This window comes from Mauremys mutica, unplaced genomic scaffold (assembly GCF_020497125.1).
Source record: "Mauremys mutica isolate MM-2020 ecotype Southern unplaced genomic scaffold, ASM2049712v1 Super-Scaffold_100070, whole genome shotgun sequence".
In the NCBI taxonomy this organism is placed as follows: domain Eukaryota; kingdom Metazoa; phylum Chordata; order Testudines; family Geoemydidae; genus Mauremys; species Mauremys mutica.
In genome coordinates, this window is record NW_025423259.1 from 546,110 (window position 1) to 558,541 (window position 12,432).

At 52.2% G+C, this 12,432-nt stretch overlaps 1 non-coding gene across 1 annotated transcript; it reads right to left on the reverse strand.

Annotated features, from left to right (window-relative positions):
* Positions 1-4,705: 4,705 nt before the first annotated feature.
* TRNAT-AGU lies at positions 4,706-4,779 on the reverse strand. Its single transcript has one exon. It is a non-coding gene; the product is annotated as a tRNA-Thr (tRNA).
* Positions 4,780-12,432: the final 7,653 nt, after the last annotated feature.

A 12,432-nucleotide genomic window follows, 5' to 3' on the forward strand; every position in this document is an offset into this window, starting at 1 on the left:
TGTCCGGGTGTTGGTTACTTTCCTTGCTGTTGCCACTGGGGAGCTAATATTTGGCTGACTCCACCACCTTACAGCACAGTGACAACCACACTGCACAATTCTCATAACTTCATATGCATGAATGGTCTACATCTATGGGTAGAGAAATGACTTTCAGCAGATCATATCCTTTCCCTGATACCTTACAAGTCATGCTCTCTATGTAAGATCACGAAGACATGAAAATGAGGATTATGGGGGTTACAGCCGCTCCCCCAAAGGTATAGAATGTCACACTGAGATTCTGTGTTCATTTGTTCTGTAACAGCATTACAGAGATCCAATGACTGACCAATGGCATTTCCAAATGCTAAAATAGCAAGCGATGTCGGTCTCTCATTGGCCATCAGCGACTGAAGATGTGGTTTAACGAGCCGGAGCTTCAAGGCGAGGGTGGCTCTGTCCACTGCCTTCCGTTGCGCTGCTGGGCCCCAAGTCCCTGGTGGCCAATATGTGACGCTGGGAGAAGAGAGTGGGGTGGCAAGTGGCGGCAGGACTTTTGCCACCAAGGTCTAGCTGCCCAACTTCCTCCTGGTACTGCTGGCCCCCCGTCGCCTTCAGGTAACCCAGGAACTAAGGCAGGAATAGGGCGAGGAAGCAAGTAAAGCCGAGCAAGGAAGGCAAAAGTGAATCTTGTCTTCATGGGCCACTCGCAATGACGTCCTTTTTCTGTGCCACAGCTGACAACAACATCCCAGACAGAAAAGCAGGAGGTCAAAAAGAAACTGAGCAGCTGCTGAAGTAGTTCAGTTGGGAGCGTGCTAGACTAACAGGCTCTTCTGTCCCTCTGTGTGCACGGGTGGGATGTTTTCTGAAAGTGCAGCAGTTCCTTTAACTGCCACGAGTCCCTCATTTCAGGCTATGCAGCAGGAAAAGACAGCATGGGCTTCTGCACCGAGTTGGCCCACCTGACCTTTCATTCTTCTCTTGCTCTTTGTCAGCAAGGGGAAGAAAAAGAAGCTCTCCCTCAAGCTTGAGTCACAAGGGCGACGTAAGGACGACTTCCTGAGTGCCCGCTCCAGTCCTCTGCTCTGCCAGCTGACCTATTGAAGGGTTGTCACCACTTTCTCCAGGTTTGTCCATCGGTCTGTGCCAGGGTGAGCAACAGCCAAGTAGATGGAGTTTCTGTAGTGTAGTGGTTATCGCATTTGCCTAACACACAAAAGATCCCTGGTGCAGAAACATGCTGGCTTCCTTTTCCCAGATCCCCTTGCTGTTCAGGAAGGCCTCCTCCTTCTCCTGTTGGCCTGTCCCTGGGATAACTCCAACCCCCGCATGACAGAGGGTGCTTGTTGGGAATGGAATGTGAAATGCTGAGATTGTTTAGGCTTCTGGGACGAGCCGATTACGCTGGGAACTGTGTGTAAAGGGCTGGCCTTGAGCGGCCAGCTAATTGTAAATAGGATGATAAGTCAAACAGGTGTTAGGATGATAATTACCCTATGGGGTTACAGCTGCGGCTGTGTTAATTTTGTTAACCAATTAGCAACTGCTTGCTTGCCTGCTTCAAGAGTATAAAGATGTATGCTGGAGAGAAATAAATGACTCTGCTATCCAATCAAACTGACTGAAGAGCTTTGTTCATATACGCCTGCGATGCAACAGGTGCTGACAGCAGCGGAGAAAGCACCTTACATCAGGCTGGAGAACCTAGAGGAGTGCGGCGTGTCACCTTTTGGAGGCTTGTGGCTTGGCCTCCTCTGCTGTTGGAGGTTGGCCGGTGGAGGCCGGCTCTTCCTGCTGGCCTCCTCGGCGTGACTTGCCAAAGGAGGAAGTGAGGCAGGAATGGGGGAAAAGAGGAAAGTCGAGCTGAGGAAGGCAGGGCAGAAGCTAAGCGCCTCAGTGCGGCTAAATGGGGTTAGTAGAGCGTCACCATTCGTTCTGCAAAGCCGAGGGAGGTGCGGTTGGCTGCTGGGAGGCAGAATCCTGTGCCTGCCTGTTGGCTTCCCAGGGGTGGCTACTTGCAGCCCAGGAGAAGAAGGGGGGTTCTGGGTGAAAGGAAAACAAGCAAAGTTGAGTCCAAGTGGAGAATGGCTGCTCGTTTATGGCCAACCTGGGGGCATGACTGATGGTTTTAGAGGTGGAGGCTGGGCTGGCTGTGAGCAACTGGGATCCAGGAAACCCCCCGCCTGCCCTTCTGAGGGCCAAACCCATGGAGGTGCGGTTGGCTGCTGGGAGACAGACCCCTGTGCCTGCCTGTTGGCTTCCCAGGGATGGCTCCTTGCAGCCCAGGAGAAGGGGGGTTCTGGGGGGAAGGAAAAGCAGCAATGGCGAGGCTGAGTGGGCTCCTTTCTGGCCGAGATGGTGGGTCTGGGAGTTGCCTGTAAGCCATAAGTGGACTTGGTGGAGTGAAAACCGCTGCTCCATTCTGGCTGACCTGGGGGAGCCATTAATGACTTGGGAGTGGGGGCAGGGCACTGGCTGTGAGCAAATGGGATCCAGGAAGCCCCAGCCTGCGCCTCCAGGGGCCCAGTCGTCTTCTTCTCTCCTGCCACGGGGAGCCTGGCCTAGAGCCTGCCCAGCATGTGCTGCAGCTTGAGCATTAAGCCTTCCTGTGTGGCCTGTGCTGGAGCTGACCCTGGACCCCTGTGGGGCACTGTTGGGGGAAATCCCGACTGCAAATAATTCTGGCCACAAGATCAACCCATTGGGTCGAATGGGGCAAGCTGGAGGCCTGGTGCCTTAGTCCATGGGGCCAGCAGGTCAAGCCATTTTCCTGCATGTGGTGGGGGAGGCAGCCGCTGTGGTTCGCCCTTCCTGCTCCCTGCGCTGCTGCACCCTAAAATCCCTGTCGGCCGGCAAGATGGGCTGGGAGCCTGGAGAGAGGAGGCAAAGGGGTGGCCCGAGCCCCCTCGGCCACTGCCCCTGCCCCAGGCAGCCCACAGAGACCTGATGCCTCCCCAAGTGACACACGGAGATGTGCCAGCAGCGCTAAGGCGCCTCCCTGCCCACTCTGCCCCCTCCCTCCCTGCCACACTGCTCCTGGAAGTGGCCGGCATATCCCTGCAGCCCTGAGTGCAAACGCCACAGCTGACCCGCCCCCGTATCCCACTGCCTAGGAGCCACTGCCGGAGGGGAGTGTGTGCCAGTCACTTTGGGAGCTGTGCTGCCCGAGGTAAGCACCTCCACCCCCGACCACCTCCTGCACCCCTACCCCTGCCCCAGCACAGAGGCTCTCTGTGTCTTGAACAAGCACTTTCAAGGATTGGCCAAGAACTTCTGCTCTGTTTCTGCGAAACAGACACAAAAAAGGGAGCCCAACGGACAAGTTTAGTTCGCAAGCACAAACTGGCAGGGCCAAGCCTGGATCTCTCAGTTACTCAGAAGGCTCTTCAGCCAGCTCTTCCCAAAGGCCAGTCTCTAGAGGCTTTTGTGACATGATGTACTTCAAAATAGCTCCCTGTAGCTCACATAGTCATCATTCATATATGGCTGTGATATGTCCTACAAACCATTCCATGCAAGTTATCATATGAAAAGTCATGATCTGCTGAAATCGGTTATTCTGTCCAAATATGTATAGCATGAGGGTGTGTGAAGTTATGCATTTTGCTGTATGGTTGTTACTGAAATAGGCTATAATTTTGCTAGTGACCCCTGCCGAGGAGGGTGTTCAACAGCCATGAATCAGCAGAGGAATTGTAATTAAGGGATTTCCAATTCAGTGACAGATGCCCAAACACAACACTGTGGGGACCGCTCAAGTCTATGACTCAGTTGCACAAGACCACACCAGGAGGATTCCCCAACCTAGTGACTCACCCGGACACGTCTGGGCAAGTGTCTTCTAGACTCTTGAACTAAGGATATAAAATAGGAGACTGTGGCATCATGTTTTTGCCTTTCTCCTCCCCCACCTATGCTGGAAGCAGCAGGAATCCTGAGAAAATGAAGGTCATCTGGGGACAGTAATCCAGGTTTTAGGGGGAATTCTATGTATTAAGGAGGGTAACATCCAGTAGGATGAGAAAATTCTTGACCTAACTACTGCCTAGTGTAATAAGGTGTAATGATTAGATTTTGTTGTGGTCATACAGTGCTTAGTGCTCTGCGTTCTGGCCTCAAGAGCCATGGATGCAAGTTGAGTTACGATGACCTTTTCCTTGTCTCCACATTTCTTATGTGCCTCCTTCTGACACTTGTCAGAAAAAACAACTGGTTTCTTTTGCAAGCATTTGCATTGCAAGGCAGAGGCAGTCTTCTCTGTTTCTGCAAAAGATTCACCAAAAGGTGGGAAGAGCAGACACATTTGTTAAGGCACTACTGGGAGCTGCATCCCTAACTCCACTTTACCTGGCAGGTGAGTCACCCAGCTTAGCCACGGTGCGACTCTCTGGGACTTTTCTCCCAACCGCTCCATTTTTCATCAATGACAATCAAAAGGAAGGTGACATGACATCTGTGTGTGAACATCTCCAGGGAATCACAAGGATGTGTGGCGCAGGCTCTTGTGTTGCAGCAATTGCAGTCGAAGCAACCGCCATGCCAATGCCAGTCATAGCAGCGTTTTCATCAACTCCAGGTTTGTGATTTGATTGTTTCCAATGCTTCTCTCCAAAGAAGCCTTTTCCTTAGCAAGCAATGACTTGGATACCAAGGGAGGCCTCTTCTGTTTCCTAGGAAGACCCAGGAAAATGTGAGCAGAGGAGACAAAAGCTATACACCAAGGCACCACTGGGAGTTGAACCCAGGATCTCCTGTTTACTAAACAGGTGCTTTAGCCAGCTAAGCCATGGTGCCTGCCCAAAGAAGGTATTTGCAACTGTTTCATTTGATGGTTCAAGTCAACACCTGCAAATTCTAAAGTACAGACATTCCCCATTTCCCTCAAGACTTGCAGACCTTGAGGTGTTTGGCTCTCTGTGCACAGAAAGTCACAGCTGAGTAGACAGAGGGCTTCTAACATGTGCCTCTCCCACCAGTCACTGTGATCATATAATGGTTAGTGATCTGTGTTTCAGTCGCAGCAACCTCGGCTCAGTTCTGAGTCATGGTAACCTTTCCTTCAGCTCCAGACTTCTCATTTGCCACTTTCCATGTGTGGTGGGCTGTCTGCCCCAAACAAGCAGAAGAAAGATTAAGGCAGCCTTGAAGAGGCTGTGCAGAACCCAGCCTATCAAGAAAGGGCTTATTGGGAGAGCCAATCAGGAGAAGGCTTGCTGGAGCAGCCCATATATAAAGAGCTGCTCAGCACAGCAACAGTTAGTCATTCCTTGGAGTTTGAAGAGGGAGGATTGGCTGCCAGGAAGGAAGGAGCCGGGAGGGTATCGTGATCAGAGTAGTGCTGGGGTAAGAGGTGCATGAGTGACCTCCTGGCTGACTACTGCCAGACTAAGGCCCTGATACAAAGGTGGAGGAAGGTTCTAGGTCTGTTGGGAAATGGTCCAGGGAAACAGATGGCAGGGTTGGAGGTTCACAACTTTTGCCTCAGTAGCCACTGACACAGGTGGCTACACCCTGGACTGCAGCTGGCCACTGAGGCAATTGTCTGGGTAGAGGACACCCCCCCCCCCCCCAGCAAGGGGGAGAGATCTGAGTGGGGCACAGCCAGAGGGCTGTGTCCATAAGAGGACACTGAAGTCCTGAGAGCAACATGGGTCCTAATGATCATAGAATCTCAGGGTTGGAAGGGACCTCAGGAGGTATCTAGTCCAACCCCCTGCTCAAAGCAGGACCAAACCCAACTAAATCATCCCAGCCAGGGCTTTGTCAAGCCTGACCTTAAAAACCTCTAAGGAAGGAGATTCCACCCCCTCCCTAGGTAACCCATTCCAGTTCTTCACCACCCTATTAGTGAAAAAGTTTTTTCTAATGTCCAACCTAAACCTTCCTCTCTGCAACTTGAGACCATTACTCCTTGTTCTGTCATCTTCTACCACTGAGAACAGTCTAGATCCATCCTCCTTCAAACCCCCTTTCAGGTAGTTGAAAGCAGCTATCAAATCCCCCCCTCATTCTTCTCTTCTGCAGGCTAAACAATCCCAGTTCCCTCAGCCTCTCCTCAGAAGTCATGTGTTCCAGCCCCCTAATCATTTTTGTTGCCCTCTGCTGGACTCTCTCCAATTTATCCACATCCTTCTTGTAGTGTGGGGCCCAAAACTGGACACAGTACTCCAGATGAGGCCTCACCAGTGCTGAATAGAGGGGAATGATCACATCCCTCGATCTGCTGGAAATGCCCCTACTTATACAACCCAAAATGCCATTAGCCTTCTTGGCAACAAGGGCACACTGTTGACTCATATTCAGCTTTTCGTCCACCATAACCCCTAGGTCCTTTTCTGCAGAACTGCTGCCCAGCCATTCGGTCCCTAGTCTGTAGCAGTGCATGGGATTCTTCCGTCCTAAGTGCAGGACTCTGCACTTGTCCTTGTTGAACCTCATCATATTTCTTTTGGCCCAATCCTCTAATTTGTCTAGGTCCCTCTGTATCCTATCCCTACCCTCCAGCGTATCAACCACTCCTCCCAGTTTAGTGTCATCTGCAAACTTGCTAAGGGTGCAGTCCACACCATCCTCCAGATCGTTAATGAAGATATTGAATAAAACCGGCCCCAGCACCAACCCTTGGGGCACCCCACTTCGCCAATGGCCAGTTCAGATCTCAGGTTTGGGGGGTTTCCTCCATTTCCACCTGCAGGGATTTGTCCTTGTGCGGGTGGGAAATGGTTCCCCCGAGTGATTCCTGAGCTGGGCAGAGGGTGAATGGGCAGAGGCTGGGGGGGCCCTGAGACAGGGACACCTCTGGGCTGGGCTGGGGGGGCCACTCTCTGCTGGCAACGGGGCCTGGGAAGGGCCAGGAAGGGGAGGGAGGAGCAAGTGCCCCCCATGGAGACGGCCCAGCCCCAGGTTTCCCAGTCCCAGCTACTCCCCAGCACCTGCTGGCCCAGGAAATTTCCACCACTTGCATCCGAAGAAGTGGGTATTCACCCACGAAAGCTCATGCTGCAAAACGTCTGTTAGTCTATAAGGTGCCACAGGATTCTTTGCTGCTTCTACAGAACCAGACTAACACGGCTACCCCTCTGATACTTGACACCATGCAAGGCACTGCATTTAGCCGTATGGAGTGGAAATCCATCAACCTCATGAAGAAACTTGCACAAATACAGACAGACATCATCTTCCTTTCCAAATGCAAACGGATGGACATCATACCTAATGGACTAAAGGTAAAAAATCCACTACTATCTACATACTACACAGACCACAGTGAGAGATTATGTCATACTCTATCGAAGAAACTGAGGAACCACCTGATCAGCATCCTATACAGCAAACAGGAAAACATCAAAAAAGAGCTCTCCAACCTGGAGACTCTCATCAATAACCAAACTTCCATACAAATGGACTTCACTAAAATAAGACAGGAGATCTACATTACTCACTTCACCTCTCTACAAAGGAAAAAGGACTGTAAGCTGTCTAAACTCCTACCTGCCACATGGGGCCACAACCGTGGTACCCCTAACCCATCCAGCAATATCGTCAATCTATCCAACCACACACTCAGCCCAGAAGAACAGTCTGTCCTATCTCGGGGACTCTCTTTCTGCCCTGCCACCCCCACCAATATGATACAGTTCTGCGGTGATCTGGAAGCCTACTTTTGCCGTCTCCGACTCAAAGAATTCTTTCAGGACAACACTGAACAGCGCACGGATACACAGTTACCCTCCCACCAACAGCACAAGAAGAAGAACTCCACATGGACTCCTCCTGAGGGTCGAAATGACAGTCTGGACCTATACATTGAATGCTTCCGCCGACGTGCACAGGCAGAAATAGTGGAAAAACAACATCGCTTGCCTCACAACCTAAGTCGTGCAGAACGCAATGCCATCCACAGCCTCAGAAACCATCCTGACATTATAATCAAAGAGGCTGATAAAGGAGGTGCTGTTGTCATCATGAACAGGTCTGACTACCAAAAGGAGGCCGCCAGACAACTCTCCAATACTAAATTTTACAGGCTACTTCCCTCAGATCCCACTGAGGAATACACTAAGAAACTGCACCATCTACTCAGGACACTCCCTACACTAACACCAGAACTAATCAACATACCCTTAGAGCCCCGACCAGGGTTATTCTATCTACTACCCAAGATCCGCAAACCCGGAAATCCTGGACGCCCCATCATCTCGGGCATTGGAACTCTCACTGAAGGACTGTCTGGATATGTAGACTCTCTACTCAGACCCTATGCTACCAGCACTCCCAGCTATCTCCGTGACACCACTGATTTCCTGAGGAAACTACAATGCATTGGTGACCTTCCAGAAAACACCATCCTGGCCACCATGGATGTAGAGGCTCTCTACACAAACATCCCACATACTGATGGAATACAAGCTGTCAGGAACAGTATCCCTGATGATGCCACAGCACACCTGGTTGCTGAGCTCTGTGGCTTTATCCTCACACACAACTATTTCAAATTTGCTGACAATATATATCTCCAGATCAGTGGCACCGCTATGGGCACCCGTATGGCCCCACAATATGCCAATATTTTTGTGGCCGACCTGGAACAACGCTTCCTCAGCTCCCGTCCACTCACGCCCCTTCTCTACCTATGCTACATTGATGACATCTTCATCATCTGGACCCATGGGAAGGAGACTCTGGAAAAATTCCACCACGATTTCAACAGCTTCCACCCCTCCATCAACCTCAGCCTGGACCAATCTACACAGGAGGTCCACTTCCTAGACACCACGGTGCAGATAAGTGATGGTCACATCAACACCACCCTATACTGAAAACCTACCGACCGCTATGCCTACCTTCATGCCTCCAGCTTCCATCCCGGACACACCACAAGATCCATTGTCTACAGCCAAGCACTGAGGTACAACCGTATCTGCTCTAACCCCGCAGACAGAGACCAACACCTAGAAAATCTCCACCAAGCATTCTCAAGACTACAGTACCCACACGAGGAAATAAGGAAACAGATCAACAGAGCCAGACGTGTACCCAGAAGCCTCCTACTGGAAGACAAACCCAAGAAAGAAACCAACAGGACTCCACTGGCCATCACATACAGTCCCCAGCTAAAACCCCTACAACGCATCATCAGGGATCTACAACCCATCCTGGACAATGATCCCACACTTTCACAGGCCTTGGGTGGCAGACCAGTTCTCGCCCACAGACAACCTGCCAACCTGAAGCATATTCTCACCAGCAACTGCACACCGCACCATAGTAACTCTAACTCAGGAACCAATCCATGCAACAAACCTCGATGCCAACTCTGCCCACATATCTACACCAGCAACACCATCACAGGACCAAACCAGATCAGCCACAACATCACCGGTTCATTCACCTGCACTTCCACCAATGTAATATATGCCATCATATGCCAGCAATGCCCCTCTGCTATGTACATCGGCCAAACTGGACAGTCTCTAAGGAAAAGGATAAATGGACACAAATCAGACATTAGGAATGGCAATATACAAAAACCTGTAGGAGAACACTTCAACCTCCCTGGCCACACAATAGCAGATCTTAAGGTGGCCATCCTACAGCAAAAAAACTTTAGGACCAGACTTCAAAGAGAAACTGCTGAGCTCCAGTTCATCTGCAAATTTGACACCATCAGCTCAGGACTAAACAAAGACTGTGAATGGCTTGCCAATTACAGAACCAGTTTCTCCTCCCTTGGTTTTCACACCTCAACTGCTAGAACAGGGCCTCATCCACCCTGATTGATCTAACCTCGTTATCTCTAGCTTGCTTCTTGCTTGCTTATATATACCTGCCCCAGGAAATTTCCACCACTTGCATCCGAAGAAGTGGGTATTCACCCACGAAAGCTCATGCTGCAAAATGTCTGTTAGTCTATAAGGTGCCACAGGATTCTTTGCAGTGTCTGATAAGTGGACAGAAAGTTATCACAGTGACAGGGCCGGTGACTGGGGAATGCCGGGCAGTGCTTGGAGCCAGGACTCTGACACGAGTTGATCAGACAGAAGGATCATGGTTAGTAGAAGTTCCCACAGCCAGGGGCCCAGCAGCTATTCCCTGGGACGCAGCCCCCAGAGTCCCCAGCCAGGGACCCCAGATACCCCTCAAAGCCCCACCGGCCAGGGAAGCCCCACCAGACCATGACTGTCAGGTTGGGAATCCCAAAGGGTTCCCCCCACCAAGAGCCCCCAGCAGCCAGAGACTCGCCTACTGGGAACTCAGTTCCTCACTGCCTGCCTAGGACCCGCCCCGCACACCACCACCAGCAGGATCTGCCCTGCCATTTGTCTGGGACCCCCTCCTCCACCCAGCGGGACCCCCTGATGCTTTTCAGTGGGACCCCTCACTCTGCTTCCCTGGCATCCCCTGACCTAGTGCCAGAGATCCCCTCCCCCAGCTCTGTGCACTGGGCACGGCAGCGATGCCAGGAGCCAGCCGGGGAAGCCCAGACAGAGCCCCTGGCACAGCACCAGGCTCCCTCTAACCCCCTGTCCCGCCTCCCCAAGAGACGCCCACCCCGGCTGTTCTGCAGCCACCAGGCCCCCAGCGATACCCACCTCCAGGACCCACAGCCTCAGGGCTGGGCACATCACACCCACCCCCTGAAACCCCAAATCTCCAGAACCCACCAACCTCACTAGGGTACCCCCTGCAATCTCCCCCCACAGACACCTCCCCCCACCCCGCACAACACTGTTACCTCAGAGTGTCTGCTGAGTGGATAGAGAGTTATCACCGCCCCCTGCTGGCCAGTCACACAGGCAGAGGGAGCCCTGGGGGATGTCTCTTGAACTGGAGTATGGAAGGCCTGGAGGGACAAAATAGGTAAGAAAAGTCCATGGCCTGTCACTAGCAAATAATGGCCACCATGGATCCACCCCAGAAGTGGCTGCATCTTAGCACAGGGGGAATCAACCCCTCACAGAGGCCATTTGCCATGGGGTTTGGGATACTTCTGGACCCACACTGCACTCAGAGAGACCTCCTCATCCCGTGCCATCTGGAGAAAAAAAAAGGGTCCAGCAAACTCTCCCGTTACCAGCTGGGGACCACTGATCCCGAAACAGGGGGAGGCCTCTGGCTTTGATGTGTATTAAAGATGTGGCTGGTCTCTTTCATCGGCAAACATTTTAACACAGATAAAGGGGGGAAGAAATGGTTCTCAAAGGAGAGGGGAAAGATCAGCACTGGGAAATTTAACCCCCTGCAACCTCCAGGATGGAGAATGATTCAGGGCAACAGGTTTCCTCCAAGAAAGGAGAAGTTGCTGGGATTGAGAGACATGGGGAACAGCCCCAAACATGAAAGGAATTTTAACTGATATTTGATAATAACGTAGAAGGGAAAGAGAAAGGGGGGAAATCTGAGAGATTTTGGCTTTATTTTTGCAAATAATAGAGAGGAAAGTGGAAAATCAAAGGGATTTTATATCAGTTTATAACTGATGTGTAGTAAAATGTCTGTGTTTCACATCAGTATTTGTTAAATGAAGAGAGAGGAAATGGGCAACATTTGCAAACATTTTATATCTATGTTCAAGAAGCTGAGAAAAGGTGTAAATCTGAGATTTTCTTGGTAATTTATAATTAGAGAGAGGGGGGGAATCTCAGGGCATATTCAATTAGAAACAAACAACTAGAGAGAAGTGAGGCAAATGTTTAGGGTATTTTATATCAACCTTTGAGATTTGCAGAAAAAACGTGTCACAAACTATGCAACCGAAGGTGGAGAATCAGACTCCTGGAGAGACCAGGGGGAAATGGGGGAGACGGGAGAGCGGCTCGTTGGCGGGGAAAGGGGCGAATCTCCCCGGATTTTACAGCCCGGGTGAGACACTGAGCGAGAAAAGGGGCAGAACTGGAGAGAATTTGTATCGGGGGCGAGAGGCAAGTGGCACCAACAGGGACAGGATCCAATTAACCCCCCTCCCCCCTTTGCCCGCCCGCTCCCCCCGCGTCCCACTGACCTTCCCCCCCCCCCCGCCCGACACCCCCCTCCCCCCAGGGACCCCCCGCCGGGCCCCGCCCCATCCCAGCGGGGGGGGGGGGGCGGATGCTGCTGCGGCTCCGCTGGGGCCGAGGCGGCTCCGAGGCTTCTCCCGGGTTCCCCGGGGCAGAGTCACGTGCCCGCCCCCCCAGCGCCCCCCCCGGGGTCTCTCACTCACCGGGGCTGGGGCGGGCAGAGAGGCTCCAACGGCCCCGCGCGAGCCAGGCAGAGCCGCAGGGGCCCGCGCGCGTTTGCAACTCGGCTTGTTCTCTCCACCCAACGTCACTTCCGCTCCGGGGAGAGTCAGGAACTACATCTCCCAGCCTGCCCCGGGGCCGCTTCCGCCTTCTCCGGCCCAGGGAAAGGAGGGTTCCAGCAGCTGTTACTGCGCATGCTCCGTGCGAGCCCCGCTGCGGGCGGGAGAAC